Source organism: Ailuropoda melanoleuca, chromosome 1 (assembly GCF_002007445.2).
Source record: "Ailuropoda melanoleuca isolate Jingjing chromosome 1, ASM200744v2, whole genome shotgun sequence".
Lineage (NCBI taxonomy): Eukaryota > Metazoa > Chordata > Mammalia > Carnivora > Ursidae > Ailuropoda > Ailuropoda melanoleuca.
The window spans coordinates 203011008-203028821 of NC_048218.1; the positions used below are offsets into that span (position 1 = coordinate 203011008).

Below are 17814 nucleotides of genomic sequence, written 5' to 3' on the forward strand. Positions count from 1 at the left end.
CTTGTAGAAATATGACCTAAAAGTGTATTAAATGTTTTATTACAAAATATATTTGTCATGCAAAACCAAGCAAGAATAGAAAGACATTTTCAAAATTCCCATTATTCATGAATTTTAGGTTTGAAAATTTTAGATTAAAAATTATAGTTACACTACATCAAAAACTAATGATGTACTGTATGGTGGTTAACTTAACATAATAAAAAATTAAGTTTAGAGATAAATTTAACTGTAACACAAAATCAAACCTTTGAGTCTATTATGTTTTTTGAGAGGGTATGAATAAAGATTAGCATATTTGGTGGCTCTCTCCATGATAATGAATGGTAGTCACTCTTGTGCAAATCAAGGATGGTAATCAATGTTCAAAAAAATAAGGTTTTGGGGGCGCCTGGGTGGCACAGCGGTTAAGCGTCTGCCTTTGGCTCAGGGCATGATCCTGGCATTATGGGATCGAGCCCCACATCAGGCTCCTCCGCTATGAGCCTGCTTCTTCCTCTCCCACTCCCCCTGCTGTGTTCCCTCTCTCGCTGGCTGTCTCTATCTCTGTTGAATAAATAAATAAAATCTTTAAAAAAAAATAAGGTTTTACTAGATTTGATGGTTCTGAAAAGATCCATGTTGTAGGTTCTGGGTTTGACGTTGGAATGGATTGATCAGTCTAGAAAATAAAACCAAGTATATATTCAATATATACTTGTACTTTGGAGCGTTCATTTCATATTATTTTCAAATGACTGGTTTCATCTAATTTTTTTTTTTACAAGATGATTTTACAACGTATGGTAATTTCAAATTGCTCGAAGAAAAGATGCTGAGAATTTTGTGACAAAAATTTAATATGTATGTTTTCAAACACTACTTCCAGCTTGAGCATATACACTTACAAAATAAATGGACACAATATCACTTAATATTGCTTTCTTCTTTGTGAATACTTTATGTCTTTCAGTCCATGTATAAAGAAATTATTAATTATACATCAAAGCATATATCCTTTGAGCAATTTGAACAAAAAAACAAATGCACTTTTTAAACTAGTGGAATTTTTTTTTTTTTTTGAGAGAGAGAAAGAGAGAAAGTATGAGTGGGGAAAGGGGGAGAGGGAGAGGGAGAGAGAATCTTAAGCAGGCTCCAAGCTCAGTGCAGAGCCCAACATGGGTTTGCTCTCACAACCCTGAGATCACGACCTGAGATGAAATCCATAGTCAGAGGCTTCAGTGACTGAGCTACCCAGGCACCCCAAAACTAGTGGAATTTCTAAGGAAAGTTATTTCACTGAAGAGCCCTGCTTAACTGTATCCAAAACAATAGTGTTTAGGTACAGGTCTCTGGGAACTACATGCGCTCCATGCCGCTAAGTGCTATTGCTTCTAACCTTCTTTGCTTCCAAGTTTCTCAGCAAACAGAGCTAGGAAATATACATTTGTTACTACAAGACATCTACGCTTACCTATCTCTGTATCTATATCCAACACCATGAGTTCATACCAAAACTCCAATTCCAGTTCAACACCTCAAGCTTCATTTAATTTTCTTCTCTTTCCCTATTTCTAATTCTTCTGATAGTGGCTCTCAGTATTCAAAATATAATAAATTTATGTATCTTTTCAGTCCTAGATCATCAAAAGACAAATGCATACATAGTTTTGTTAGATATTACGAAATACCTCCCCAAAAGAATTTCTCAACAAAAACTTCATTTTGCCTTCATTCCTGAGAGGAGCTTTTTCTGGGTTAGGACTTCTGGGCTTAACTATTTTTCCCCCAGGAATTGTAAGATACAACTCCACTGTCTTTTGGTTTCCATGGCTCCTGAAAAGAAAAGGCCTTAATTCTAATCCCTATTTCTCTCTACATATTTTTTTCTTCTGACTTCAAATTTTTTTTCAACTTTACTGGGGTATAGTTGACACATAGAAATCATACATACTTAAGATATATACTTGATATTTTTGTATATGTAGACATTGTGAAACGATCACCCCAATCAAGCTAATATTTCCATCACCTCACATAATTTTGTGTGTGTGTGTGTGTGTGTGTGTGAGAGAGCACTTCATATCCACCCTCTTAGCAAATTTCAAGTCTACAATATAGTATTGTTAACTGTAGTCACCATGCTGTATTCAAAACTGAAACTTTGTCCCATTAGATAAATGTCTCCCAATTTTCCTCATCCCCACTCTGCTGGCAACTACCACTGGGCTCAGTGCTTCTAGGAGTTCAACTATTTTAATTCTATATAGAAGTGAAATCATGCAGTATTTGTCTTTTTAGGTCTGGCTTATTTCAGTTGGTGTAATACCCTCCAGGTTCATGTAGGATTCCAACTCCAGTTTCATATTGCCTAATAGCTTTGGGATATTCTGGGTTTTGTCGCTGTTGTCTTTTCATTTTGTGTCATTTCCTAGGTTGTTTCAAGTCTACTGACAAGCCTGCCAGAGCCATTCTGTCTTTCTGCCTGTTGTCTTTATTATTGTTGTTAGTGTTTCCATTGATTCTTTCTCATACTTTCCATCTCACTCCTGATATTTATGAAGAACATCTATCTTTTACCCTAGACACCTTTACATATTAAGCATTGTTATTTTAACATCCTCATCTGATAGTGTCAGCATCTGGCTCTCTGAGTTTATGTTTATTGTTCTGTCTCCTGACAGTGTGGTGTTTATTCTCTTGCTGTTGTGTTTGTCTCAAATTTTTTTACTAAGTTCTGGTCATCATGTGAAAAACAGGAAGACAGAATTATATAGCATGTCTGCCTGAGAACGAACATACCTGTTCCTGTGCTACGTTTTCAGTTTGTGTTTTTCAATCAACCTCTCCCAGAGTTGTGGTTTTCATATTTGTTGTTAATATAGTGAACTTCTATGCATGTACTTCAAGTTTTTTTCCAGCATTGTCTGTGGTTAGAATGGCGGCTTGGTTGCTGTAGGGATGTTCTTCAATGATGCTGTTCCATGTTTAAGTTTCAGACTTCCCTGTTCACTGGTCCCCCTCAGAGGGAAGCTCCATGTATGTGCCCCTCTCCCGATGGCAGACTGTGGCTGCCTATTACTCAGGGTTTTGTTACCATGCCAGTGGAATCTAGGCTGGGTCTCAGGCATGTGGCTTTCATGGCTTTTCATAGTGATGCTACCCTTACTCTCATGGAAGCCAAATTCTGCCTTTTTTGGCCATTCTTATGTAGGAAAGGATTTCTTATCTTTTCCTCAAAAGTAGGGAATCTCTACATTTTCCTCCCCTCGGCCAGTGGATTTTGTTTTGTCTTTAGTTCCTCTCCTTTAGGCACAGAGTATCTTCACATGTGCTCACAAAGACTGCTGCCCTTCTCCAGTAGCTTCAAATGTTTGTTCTGTAGAGTGTAATTGTCCTTCTGGGCCATTTTTCTTCCTTCAATGTCAGCAACTTTTATCCTTCAGGTCTGTACCATTGAGCGAGGCTTTCTTCAGTGCCTGCCTCACCCCTAACCATCGTCCTAAGCAGCCAGTAGAGATCTATGAAGAAAGCCTGCAAATGCATCCTAACTCCTTTTATGTCTGAAGCTCACAAGGGTTCTATTCTCTCCCCCTAGCCCACACTCAATGTTTAGCACCTTTTTAAGTATTGTGGCTACATTTTCATCCAATCATGCAGTGCTTGGAGTCCATTTGGCTCGTGCTCTGCCAAGGTGATCCCATGTTGGTGTTCCATTGCTCTTTGGAGGAGCTAATATTTTCCCCCAAAGGATCCAGGCTACTTGCTTGCCCTGAAACCTCTGCTCTTCAATAATCTGAAGAAAATTTATTATTTTTAATCCAGCTTTTTCTTGTTGTGAGGACAGAAGTGGCTGGTCTTACCAGCTTTTCCCATCCTTTGTGGAAGTAAACCCAGGAAGACAATTTTGAGACTTATTCCACAAAGCTTCTTAGAGAATTCCAGTAAGATTAAACCCCTATTTTTTTTTTTAAAGATTTTATTTATTTATTTGACAGAGACAGAGACAGCCAGCGAGAGAGGGAACAGAAGCAGGGGGAACGGGAGAGGAAGAAGCAGGCTCACTGCAGAGGAGCCTGATGTGGGGCTCGATCCCAGAACGCCGGGATCACGCCCTGAGCTGAAGGCAGACGCGCTTAACCGCTGTGCCACCCAGGCGCCCCGAGATTAAACCCCTATTGTCCACAGCATTACCCATACTCCTCAATGACCCTTTACTGATTTTTCAGACTTTCCTGTCACTTTCTCCTGCTTTCTCTACTCCTCACATCTTTATGGGATTTCCTCCTACATAAAAAATACCATCACTGGTTGGTGGAAAGGACTTGGCTTACTATCAGCAGTAAATTAATAAGCTATCTTTGTAACACCATTCTAAAATCATTTGTTGTATACATTGCCCTGCCCTCCATATTCCCGAACCTGTGTACTATTTCTTACAAATTCTGTCATATATTATATTCTTTTATTTAAAATTTTATATATATAAAAACCTATAGAAAAGATGTTTGAGTTAAATAAAAACTTCATTTATCTATAAGCACACATTTTAAAACCATCCCATTCCACTGTATCACTTATAAATACCTAGATCAGAAAAATGCTACACACTAGGAAAAATACATACCGTGTTTTCTATAAATTTCATGGATTATGGGAGCAAATGCATAAATTTGAGTTTTGACATTGCATTTTTAGACAAGAGGCTCAGAGCTCAACACTTTATCTGAAGTTCTCTGACCTTGAAAATATAGTCCTATTTTGTGAGAAAAGAATTCTCAGAATGTTGTAAATGCATTTTGGCTTGAGGTAGATCTGAAAAGGTCCAGGGATAGATTGTTTGGGCTTTAGAATTCTATCCTCAAAGTTAGATAAAATAAAGAATGAGAAACAAAAATAACTTTTTTAGATTTCCAAAAAAGACTCTGGGGTAAATTCTCTTCTATTTTAATGTAGAACTTTTATTTAAAACTAAGATTTATTGGGGCGCCTGGGTGGCACAGCGGTTAAGCATCTGCCTTCGGCTCAGGGCGTGATCCCGGCGTTATGGGATCGAGCCCCACATCAGGCTCCTCTGCTATGAGCCTGCTTCTTCCTCTCCCACTCCCCCTGCTTGTGTTCCTTCTCTCGCTGGCTGTCTCTCTCTCTGTCGAATAAATAAAATCTTTAAAAAAAAAAACAAAAAAAAAAAACAAAAAAAACTAAGATTTATTTAGAATGAATGTTTTGAGATTCAGAAAATATCCCACTGATTTCTAATTTTAAACAGTGTATGACTACAGTAATTTATTAAAAATCTGACCAAATTATGGCTATACCTTTCATCTGAATTCTATCTGAAATGAAGATAGGACTTTAATGTATTTATTTATAAAAGAATTAAGATTATTTGATTTTATTTTGCTTGGCTTAGTTTAGAAAGCAAATCAAACTTTTAAGCAGAAGAATATTTTATTCCTTATATAATCAAGTATTTCTACAATGACCAAATATATTTGAAGTCATAGGGAGAACTGGCAGTTGATAATCTGGGGAGGAAGTCGTGGATCTCACTTCCTTTATAATTCAACTTTCTATGATTTAAAAAACTAATAAATTTCCTGATTTTTAGAGAAAAGTAACTTTTTTTGGTACAACAAACATTGATTATTTGCATCAACTTTTCAGTTGGAAAATTTTTAAAATTTTAAGGAAGATAATTAATAAATATATTTTCTTAAATATGGCTTATTAATTTTCCTTCTAGTATACATCCCATTTCACATAATTTAAATATATGATCCAACCATAGGTTAATCTTTCCCTTGAGACTAATGATGAAATCTGAATGGACACTGAGCATTCTCCTACCAATAAAAGAAATATCGCAGAGGGGCAAACAAATAGCAAAAACATGGATGTTTTCATCCACTAGGTCAAGTTACTCCTCATCTGAAACAGATTTTGTAATGTGATTTATTGTCTTGTCAAAATGGAATATAGAATATTTAATATTATGAATATACGTTACTCAGAGTAATGGCGATTTAACTTTGCCTTCATTATCCATACAAAATTGTTGTACTGGTTTTTACTATTTTAATAATGAGCTTTGCATAGAAGATGAAAAGCACAGCACAAATAATGGTGAGGGCACAACATAAAGAAGTAGAGGGAAACAGAGAAACAAATTTAAATGGTTACGAAAATTACTGTGTTGCTTATCTATATACATTAAACAGTGAATGACTGAAAAATAATTTACGCTAATCTTATAAAAGCTCCTTGTATTACATTCTGAAAATCATTTTCTGAAATTAAGTGAGTTCATGTTCCCACAGAGTACTTATGAAACAGGACAAGTTACATGAAACCAAAAACCAAAAACCACTTTGGGTATTACATAAAAAGGGTCTGATTTAGAATTAACTAAAAATAAAAACAAATGATACATTCAATTTTGTAACTCTTCTGTCAATAAGCAAAGAAAAGTTTCTGTATTACTTTAGTGTTTCACAGCAAGGGGTTGATTTAATAGGAAAGAGAAGACTGGGTGAGCCCAAGAATCAAGCACCTAAAGGGTCCACACACACAAACACATGAACACACACTAGGACACACAGAGATCCACACACAAAGTATTATCTTGGGATTTATGTATTGAAGCAGTTTGCTAACAGCATATCATCTGTATCATAATATCTAAAATAAATGTTCTTTAAAGTTATATATCAAAAATTAGCTATTTAATATTTTTTCATAGTAACATGTCTTTCCATAGCACTTGTCACACCTATAACTTTAAAAAAGTTTTTTTTAAACTATTTACCTAATATCTCTTTATCCACAAAATCACTGATGACGTGGATCACAGTCATGTTTGTCCAACACCTGTTTGTCCATCAGTGTGTAGCCCAGTGTCTACAACATGTAGACACTTAATAGATTATCTACTGAATAAATGTGACATTTGAAGAAATGAAAGGGTGTGTTCTTTAATGCGTCATTGTTTTCCAAATAGTGATAGAAATATAAATAATTTTTCTTGGCATAAGATCAGTACTAAGCTCTAGATTAAAATTCCAGACGTTCAATAGGAATTTCTATCAGAATACCTCACAACTCAAAACAGTGAGGTAAATAAAGCCTTTGGATTACGTTTATGATGTTTATGACTCAAGAAAAATGAACAATTACCTCTCTACTTATACAGTATAAAAACCAAATACTGCTACCAAACTAGCATGAGTTTTTATAAGTACTGGGTACTCTCCTTTAAGGAAATCTTATTATACTATTATGTAGTGATTGAATTGTTCAGCTATTAACTTTACTATTAATATATGTATGTATACATGGCATCTACCATTTGCTTATGGCAACTTAATATTCAGTGACCAAAACAGAAATCCTCAAAGAGTGAAGTTTGACTTCTAGGAGACTAGGTAGACAATGACCCAAAACATAATTAGTTAAGTTGTATGTCAGAGGATGTCAAGTACTATAAAAAAATTAGAGTAGGATTCAGGGTTTGGTACGGGGGGGGGGCAGGCTGCAGTTTTTATAAAGGTAGTAAGACAACTTCAAGAAGGTTCATTTGGACACAAACTTGTATTCAGTGAGTGTGTTAGCCATGTGGGTATCCAGGAGAATAAGCCAAGTACAGGGGAAAGCCAGTGCAAAGGCCCTGTGGTAAAAGGAACCATGGTGTAAACAGAGAAGATCAAGGAAGCTTATGTGGCTGGAATTGGGTGAGTGAGGGCAATCATGTAGGAACTTCTCTTTTTTTAAAAATCTTCTGATATCTTTTCCTTAGTTGTCAAGATGTTGAACATTTGCATCAACATGGATGGGACTGGAGGAGATTATACTAAGTGAAATAAGTCAAGCAGAGAAAAGACAATTATCATATGGTTTCACTCATTTGTGGAACATAAGGAATAGCAGGGAGATTTATGGAGAAGGAAGGGAAAAATGAAGGGGGGAGGTAAACAGACACGGAAATGAACTGCGAGAGACTATGGACTCCGGAAACAAACTGAGGGCTTTGGTGGGGGAGGGAGGGATGGGCTAGCCCAGTAGAGGGTATTAAGAAGGGCACGTATTGCAATGAGCACTGAGTGTTATACGCAAACAATGAAGCATGGAACACTACATCAAAAACTAATGATGTACTGTATGGTGACTAACCTATCATAATAAAATTTTTAAAAATTAAAAAAAAAATAAAGCTATATATCTTCTTTTAAATTATTATGTATGTATATTATTCAATTCTGTTTGTATGTCTCGTACAGCTTATTTTAAAAGAACCTATTTCTGATGTTTTTCCCATAAGTGATTAGAGGTTAGTATGATTTTCTTTCACACCATCATGTCTCCTAACTGGTATTATCTTACATCAACCTCTCCTCTCCCAACCCAAACTTGTTTCAGAGTTTCCTAGAACAGAACAGCATACTTGTCTTTTGCTTTTCTGTTTCCCTCATTTCTCTTATCTATTTCATCATCAAGACTTGCTTACATTTTCTCTAAAAAGAGTCTTTTCCATTCTTAGTTCTAATTCTCTAGCTCAGATCTACCCCATGTAACTCTATCATAACAGCTTTCATACAGCCTCCCAGCTTCTAGTTCCCAACCTGTTTTAAACACCACTTTCACATTCATTGTGGTGAGTGTACAATCCTCCATTAAACTATTCGAGAAGGACAAATCAGTAACTGGTGGATGGGGTTACAGCTCTTGAATCTCATCATCCATCAGCCCCCCTCCTTGTCTGTCCCATATTAATTGGATAGTAATTTAGCCCTGGCTCCAAGTGGGGCTAATTGTATGTTAACACGCACCAACATGGTATTTTTAATGGCTTTTCAACATTGTTAAGCCAAAATGCTCACTTCTAGTGCTGACTGAAGCAGGAAAAAATGTAATGAGAAACCTGAATTATGACCATATTTAAGAGATGAGATTGTGAAGGTGAGGATAATGACAGGGTCAGAAATTTGTAGGATAAACGGAGTTAGGGAGTAAAGGTTGCAACACCCTAAAAGGTGACACATCATCTCCCATGTAAACCAAACGAAAGCAAGTTGCCCAGGTGCCCCCGAAGAAAAGACATCTTTTTCCAACAAAGACTGGATTGCATTTGTTTGCAGTAATTTTACGAATAAAGTATATAAAACACCCCATAGCTTGAAATGTCAGAGATATAAAAATATCAAATCTATGAAAAGGAAAGTCTAGATTGGAAAAGGCATCGCTGTGTCATTGTCATATTCCATTAAAATTTAACTGAACTTGGATTAAACGTCTAAAGGTTGAAATAAACAGAACTTAAATACAGACAAACTTACTTTCCATTCACATAAAAGAGTAATCAGGTTCCAACAAGTGGATGATTTTTCTTGGACGATTTTTCTTAACATGACATTTTTTTGCTCCAAATATTCACCCATTCTGTATCCTAGAACTTACACATGATTTATAACCTCAAATAATTTGTGCTATATAACCACAGTTATAAAGTTGAACAACTTGGTGAGCTAGCGTAATGTCACAAAAGACAAGGCTGAGCCACACGGCCTTGATTTGAGGCTCGAGTAAATGTAAATTTAGTCAAGATATTTTATCTTGATAGGTTTCACTGATTTCCATTTGAAATGAAATGATTACATTAGCTTGTTGATCTCTAGGGCCCAGCTCCGAATAAAGAGTGGACTTGAGAACAAAGAAAAAAAATGCAGATATACACCTCTATCTGTATCTAGCTATCGATGGCTATCTATATATATATATATGCCCCCATCTTTCAATCAAAAGTCACATAATTCAATTGGAAAGTAAAACACAGCTCACTTACTTCAATTACTTCTATTAAATCAAAGATTTGTGGATACACGGTCAGGGCAACTCTCCCAAGGTCACTCTTACATGTAAGGTTCACTTTATGTGAAACCGAAACAGTAATTAAGGAGCTCTGGAGTATGTGAGTCCATTATAAAAATCTACTTGGCTGCATGTTAGAATTAAAAATGAGAAAAAGTTAATGCTTCCTGCAGAACTTTAGTTTCTGAAAATGCTAAATACACACATACATCTGTTCTTTTTCCTATCCTATCAACATGGTCATAATTAAGTTACTGCCTTAAATTCAATATGGAATGCGTATTCATGAAAGTGACCTAAGTCTCTTCAACAGAAGAGAATATATACCTTATAATTTTTTGTCAATTAAGTTAAATACATTAAAAATAGACATGTATATACAGAAGTTTTTATAATTGGGGTAAAAACTATGTGCAAAAATACTATATTTTATTCTTGACTATATTACAAAGTTAAAATACAGAATTTAAAAAGATGATTTTAGTGATTATTCTAATGATTTTAGGAAGCATGTGGTCTGAGCCTCTCTCTCTTTCTCTCAGCTCTCTAAATGGAAGACTCAAACAAAAGGCATGAAGAAAATCTAAAATAACTGCGTAACAAACTCGTCCCACAGAACACCTCTGTGGCAAGCAGAGTTCTAAGATGGACCCATGATCTCCACTCTGTTATTACATCCATGATTAGTATACACTATATGATAAAAGATATTTTGCAGATGTAATTACAGTTACTAATCAATTGACCACATGATCAGATTATCCAGGTGAACCAAGCCTAATCAGGTGAGTCCTTCAAAAGTAGTGTTATCTCAGGCTGATAAAGAAGTCAGAGAAATCTAAGTTCAAGGAGGACATTATGAGAGAGAAAAAGGGAGGGAAAGATATTTCATTGCTGGTTTAAGGATGGAGGAGGTCATATAGAAAGGGCATGACTGGGTTCTAGAAGCGGAGAATGATCTTAGTTGACATCCAACAAGAAAATTAAGACCTACTCCTACAACAGACTGTGCTGAATTCTGCCAAATAACCTAAAGAAACTTGAAAGTAGATTCTTTCCCAAAGCCTCCAAAAGTAGGCTACTCCAGTGACACTTGGATCTCAAACTTAGGAGACATTAGGTAGAGCACCCAGTAGTGTCCACTCAGACTTCTGACCTACAGAAGTGTCCAATAATAAATGGGTAGTGTCTTAAGATAGGTTTGTGGTAACTTGTCATGCAAAAATAGGAAACTACTATCACTTCTAAAGCCTCAGGTTCATACCACATACAAAAATAATTTGTAAATGAATTAGAAACAAAGCTCCAATTTTTTTTTTTTTTAAGTACAGGAAAATGTCTTATGATCTGATATTTTTTTTAAAAAAAGGTAAAATGAGAAAAAACTAAGAAACACAAAGACTAAGGAAAACATTAATAAATGTGGATACACTGAAATCTCAAAAAAAACCTTCATATTCAAAGTAGAGAGATAAATTACACACTGCAAGAAGACAATTTTAACATATATTACTTAAAATGACCATTTCATGATTATAATACATTTAAAGAAATGACAAATCGTTAAAGTCAATAGAAAAATTGGAAAATCATGCAGAAAGGGAAATTACATAAACTGAAATGAAAGTTTATACATAAATGAAAAATAATCTCAAAATAGAGAAATGTAATTTTTTTTAGAAAGTGATAGACTATTTCATGCCTACCATATTGACCAAAATTGAAGACTACTGATGTAAAACAGTCTAGATACCAATCAAAGAAAAATTTGTATGGTACTTTGGAAATTGAATTGCTATACTTACTTTGGAATCTAATTTGAGATTACCTAACAATGTTGAAGATGCCGATTTCCATTAGTCAAATATCTTCTTTCTAGGTTATTCTACTAAGATAAACTTTCACACAGGCTCATGTGGGAATTCCAACTTTGCTTCTAGTGAAACACTGTAGCCTACTTAAATTGTGGTCTTCCAGCAGAATGTGTAAAATAGGAATGATATTATGGTTCAGGCCCTAGACACTGTTCATTTTAAGTAAGTCCCAAGACCCTAAAAATCTGAATACATTATTTTCTAGCATTACATGGGATTTTTTCCATTTCCCTTTTATTTATTTATTTTTTTTAATTTTTTTTTAATTTTATTTATTTATGCAACAGAGATAGAGACAGCCAGCAAGAGAGGGAACACAAGCAGGGGGAGTGGGAGAGGAAGAAGCAGGCTCATAGCAGAGGAGCCTGATGTGGGGCTCGATCCCATAACGCCGGGATCACGCCCTGAGCCAAAGGCAGACGCTTTAACCGCCGTGCCACCCAGGCGCCCCTCCATTTCCCTTTTAAATACAACTTTTCTAACATTAAGCCATACACATACACACACACACACACACACACACACACACACATCTCTCACCAACTGTGAATTTCATATTTATCCGGCAAATAAAAATACATAAATATAATTTTAAGAGGTATTCTGGGAAAGCTCTCCTCAAATCAGGAGTCATTGCACCACAGATTCATCATAGGACTTCCTTCTTTCCCTGATTATTCACGAAGGATAAAGGGTGGCATTGGATATGGGTTATATTGGTCTTTATTTGTATTATCTGAATCAGAAATGTTGTAGATAATGGACCATAAGAGTAATGGCAATTCTGGTTTAACAACCAACAATTATTAAAAACTCAAATATTACCAACAAAATATTGTTTTGAGACAAGGTCTTATTTCTTATTATTTTTTTCTTTGTGTAAGGGATTAAACTCATGACCCTGAAATCAAGACCTGAGGGGAGATTAAGAGTCAGATGCTTAAACAACTGAGCCACCCAGGTGCTCCTGAGAGAGGGTCTTACTCTTAGGGAAGGTGAAGAGAGCTTTGGAAAGAAGTTTTGAAAAATAAAATACAATTAAATGCAGGATGAGAGACACCAGGGACTTAGGAGGGACATGTCCACTCCTGCTGCTGCTTGCTCTTTCAGGGAATCTGTGCTCTTTCTTCATTTTGGGGCCTCCTTTGTCTACTTTTACTCCAGGGTATTTTGCCCTTAGTCAGCTCCTACCTTTTCATACAGAGTATACAGAGTATAACCAGACCACAGGCTGAATACTCCTGTATGAATTCCACCAAACTCATGTTCATGGGAACCAAGGCTAACAGTAATTAGAAAAAGAGTAAAAAGAAGAGAAAAAAAGATGAAGAAACACAATTTGGCATTGTCCTAATCTGTTGGACCATAACAAATTGGTGAAATTTCAAGGACCACAGCAATTGAAATGGATAAAGGAACCTACATACATGCACTTGACAATGGACTTTTTATACTGGGAGCACCACGTAAAGAAGTTGATGAGGGCCCCAGTACTTCAGAGCAGTTTACAGCTATCATCCTGCCTGATTCCTGAATTACACTGAAATCTGCCTATGGAAAATACCTTGATATCAATTCAGGTGGACCTGTTGTGGGGCTTTCGGATGAAACTGGACCAAGAGAACAATGGGAACTGGTCTTTCAGGATGAGAAAAAGCCTTTATTGGCCTCAAATAGCTGCTTTAGTAGATGCAATGAAGCAGGCAATACAAAAGCAAAAAGTAAAACATCAGAAGAGGAAATGATAAAGATTAGATCCGGTGCTGAAAGAGAAACTAAGGAAAAAGATATTCCAGAAGACAAAAGAAATGTTAGATAGTGTGAAATCAATTGTGTGAAGAAATGTCAGAGCTTCCAAGACCACAAACTTAAAATAAGACGACAGTAAAATTCTCAAAAGGGATTTTTGCATCAAACATTTCTTGACAGAACAAAATCGAAAGCTGACAGATATTGCAAATGACCAGAATTTTTTTGTTTGCCTTCTCCAAATGGTGTTTCTTTGAATAAAATAGTCAGGAGAAGTATTTTATTGGAGATACAGATAGATAGCTATAGATATCTACAGATATATAGATACAGATATATATATAATACACACGTATCTCTGTATATATAGGTTATATATACACATATATAATATATAAAATTAAATGCAAACATTTATATTCATCCTTAGAGTACTATATTAGCTGGACCACCAAATTTTTCAAGTTATCCTAAATAAAATTCAGAGTTTAAAACTTTACTTATTTTCTTTCTTTCCTTCACCCATGAGGGTTCTTTAGTAAGGTAGTTAAGATCTACTTTATGAGAATTTATACTCTTGGAGTAGGTGTGTTTCTGTTTTTCCTGATGACTACAGCTAAAACCCCTGGCTACACACATATTTTCTTCCTGGGTTTACATAGGTTTTAAATATAGAGGAAACCTAAAAGGAATTTGAAAAGTGGAAAGAGGGGGGCCTGGGTGGCACAGTGGTTAAGAGTCTGCCTTCGGCTCAGGGTGTGATCCTGGTGTTCTGGGATCGAGCCCCACATCAGGCTCCTCCTCAATGAGCCTGCTTCTTCCTCTCCCACTCCCCCTGCTTGTGTTCCCCTCTCTCGCTGGCTGTCTCTATCTCTGTTGAATAAATAAATAAAATCTTTAAAAAAAAAAAAAGTGGAAAGAAGGAAGAAAGGCTAGGAATCTTGACCCTTGAGAAATGATACGTGATTATTTTCCTGGGATTTCTTTATAACATGTATAAACAAGACTGGGTGCTAGAGAAGCTGACAACTTAGAAAAACCAAGAAACACAGATAAAAACAATCCCCCATGGTGTCACTTGAGTCATGTGGAAAGCCTGGATTCTACCCCCATCCAACAGTAATAAAACACCCCTCTTGTCCCCAGCTGGGGTGGTATCAAGGAGGCTGACTGAAAAGGTGGGACTTTCCCCACATTTTGGAAGTAATAATCCCCATTCACACAACATCAGTGGAAGCAGTGTCAAGAGCAGTAACAAAGGAGTGGTATTGAGAGAGGCCTAGTGGGGGGGTCTAAACTGTTACTCTTTGCCCAGCAGTAATGATGGTCCTCTGCCTGCCACCTCAGGATATCAGTGGAAGCTGAGTAGGAAACCTGGACTTGCATTCACGTGTGAAAGTAATGGGCATTTTTTTTTCCTTCTTGAAACAACTGTATTAAAAATTAGATTGTTTCATAAAAGAAATAAAAATCTTATTAAAGAAATAGAAGATATAAACAAGAAACAAATGGAAACTGAAGGACAGAAAACTACAGTAACAAAAATTTTAAAACCCAATGGATGGATTTCACACAATGAACGGGACAGAAGAAATAATTATTAGATTGGAAGACAGAATAGAAATTACCTGACCTAAACAACAGAGAAAATACACTTTAAAACAAAACAAAACAAGAACAGAGCCTGAGAGACACATGGGACTGTAACAAAAGATCTAAAATCCTAGGAAGAAAGAGAAATAAGATGGGGCTCAAAAACCATTCAATAAAATAATGGTTAAAGACTTCTTAAATTTGGCAAAAAAAAAAAAAAAAGAAAAAAAGAAAAAACCTATGGATTTAAAAAGCTGTGCAAACTCTAATAAGGATAAATCATAGCAAGATGATTTAAAATTGAACTTCTGGAAAATTAAAAATTGAAAACAAACCTAGAAAGTAGCCAAAGGAAAAAAAAAAAAAAAACACCTTATCGCTAGGAGAAAATTCTAATGAAAACGGATTTATTAGAAGAAATAAGTTCAGGACAGGAAAAAAGAGGCACTGTATTTCTAAGTTATGAACAAAGGAACTTTGTTCAGAATCTTATATTCAGAGAAAATAGCCCTTAGTAAAGAAGAGGAAATCAAGATATAATCAGATGAAGGAAAACTAGAATTTGTCATATATATGTCACACACATGCACGCGCGCGCGCACACACACACACTTGAGGAATGGCTAAAGAAAGTTCTCTCAACAGAAAGGAAATTATAAAAGGAGGAAACTTAGAACATCAGAAAGAAGAAAGAACATGAAAAACATGGTAAATAAACATGGATAAATGCAACAGACATTCTAAGTCTTGATATTTCTAATTTATACTTGAAAAATATACTATATATATTATATATTAATAAATAGGTATATGTGTGCAACACCTAGAGCTACTAAAAGGGCAACACAAAGAGATACACTCAAAAACAACAATGATAAATAAAAAGGGAACTGTAAACTTGTTCAAGGAAATCAAAGGAAAGCAGAAACAATAAAACAAAAAACATCAGGAACAGAAAACAAACAAAAATGGTGGACTTAAGTCCTAAAATTATCAGTTACTATATTAAACATAGATGGTCTAAATACAGAAGATAAAAGAGAACTGCAGAGTGGTTAATGACATGACTGCAACTAAATGATTGAAATAGCATTGTACAGCATCATACTACTAGTAAACGTTAGCACAGAAATTCCGATGTCATTCCTTAACCCTCACCACTGCACAGATCTACAGTTCAAAACAGATTCCTGTGGCTATGTTATCACCTATAAATTTTATACTGAGTCTTCTTGTTAGGCTGGTACTCGAAATCTAAAGTAGCTCTGTTTTTACAGATTTTAAGTTACTAGTAAGTTTTACTTATGAAAATACTGCATGAAGATACATCCAAGTGTGGGTGTACACTAAGTATTATGGATGTTAAAAAGAAACAATACTAATTGATCTTAAGGTAATTTAAACTAAACTAGAATATTGACTGGTGAATTTAATGTACTAATTGATCTTTTATCCATTGTTTCAACAGAGCAAGAGAATGTTAAATTTCTTTCCATAATGGATTATCACCTGGCCTCAAATGCCTTCTTTACTTTTTTTGGTAGTTCAATTATTCTGTGATTTTTGTTTGTTTTTTAGGTAACACAATTGAACAGTAGAGCTAATTAAAAATCTAAATGCAAAAAAATACCTCCCCAAAAGTACACTGCCACTCTTCTAATTGAGCACTCTACTTTCTCATTAATGCAGTTGTTTAAATGGAAATGCTACTGTATTAGCAGAATCCTCTTTGTTTCCTTTTTGTTGATTCCCACAACCCTATCTTAGTTGGTAATTTCTCTTTTTCCCCTAAGGCTGCTCAGAAAAAAAGTAAGAACAGCTGACAACTTTCTTGAATTATTTGTATTAAATCCATCTTTTCGTATTTCATCTGTCATATATCTGCCTGAAGGAATGCAATTGCAGCTCTCTTGAAATGCTCTGCCTTAAGCCAGCATTTTTGTGTGGGGATGAGAGGAGTGTACCCCAAGAAAACTGACACTTACTAAGGCTCTAATTTCTGTACTTATACAATCAGCTTGTGGGACACACAAGCAAACACATACTCACGCAGAGGTGTATGTATACACGTGTATCTGTGACTACAGAATCTATCATGTTTTTATGAACATCTGTACTTTTAATATGGTATAGACACTCTTGCAGATTTCTACAGTGTTCTTGACTATGTATAAATGTTCTCACCTGTGTTACCCATAAATACTACCCACAAGGACAGATTTGCATGTGGATTTTAAGCTATTAAATACTGTGTCGACGTGAAGATAAATAATTCACATGTAAGACTAACAATGTTTTAGTAGAATACAAACAAGTTTGCTCAAGCAGGTCAATCGTACCTGGAATTTTAACAATAAAAACTGTTCATCATACATGCAAGAGTGCAATCATTTGGATTCTCAAGGACTCAATAATCTAAATTCTTGAGGACAGAGATTTTTTTTTTTTCCTTCTGTTACTTACCAGCATATTCCAAGAGCTGGGGACATAGCAAGTACTTAGTATTTGTTCAGTGAATAAGTGAATACACCCAAGAGTTGACGTATGAAGTGAAAATTGTTTTATCATTAAGCTACGTGTTTATATTTTACTACGCCTACACACAAATAAAAATAAATAAAACATAATATTAAAGGGAATTCTAAATAATGCTGCTTCAACTGTATACAAATATATATGTAATTTTATATACATTTTTTAAATCTAAATTATATATTATAAATATGTAATTAATTGATTTTGTAAAAATACCACT

The 17814-nt window shown here is 35.3% G+C and overlaps 1 pseudogene; it reads left to right on the forward strand.

The window, feature by feature from the left end:
• The window catches only part of LOC100471552, a 47019-nt pseudogene extending 33339 nt beyond the window's left edge, over positions 1 to 13680 (forward strand).
• The last annotated feature ends 4134 nt before the right edge of the window (positions 13681 to 17814 follow it).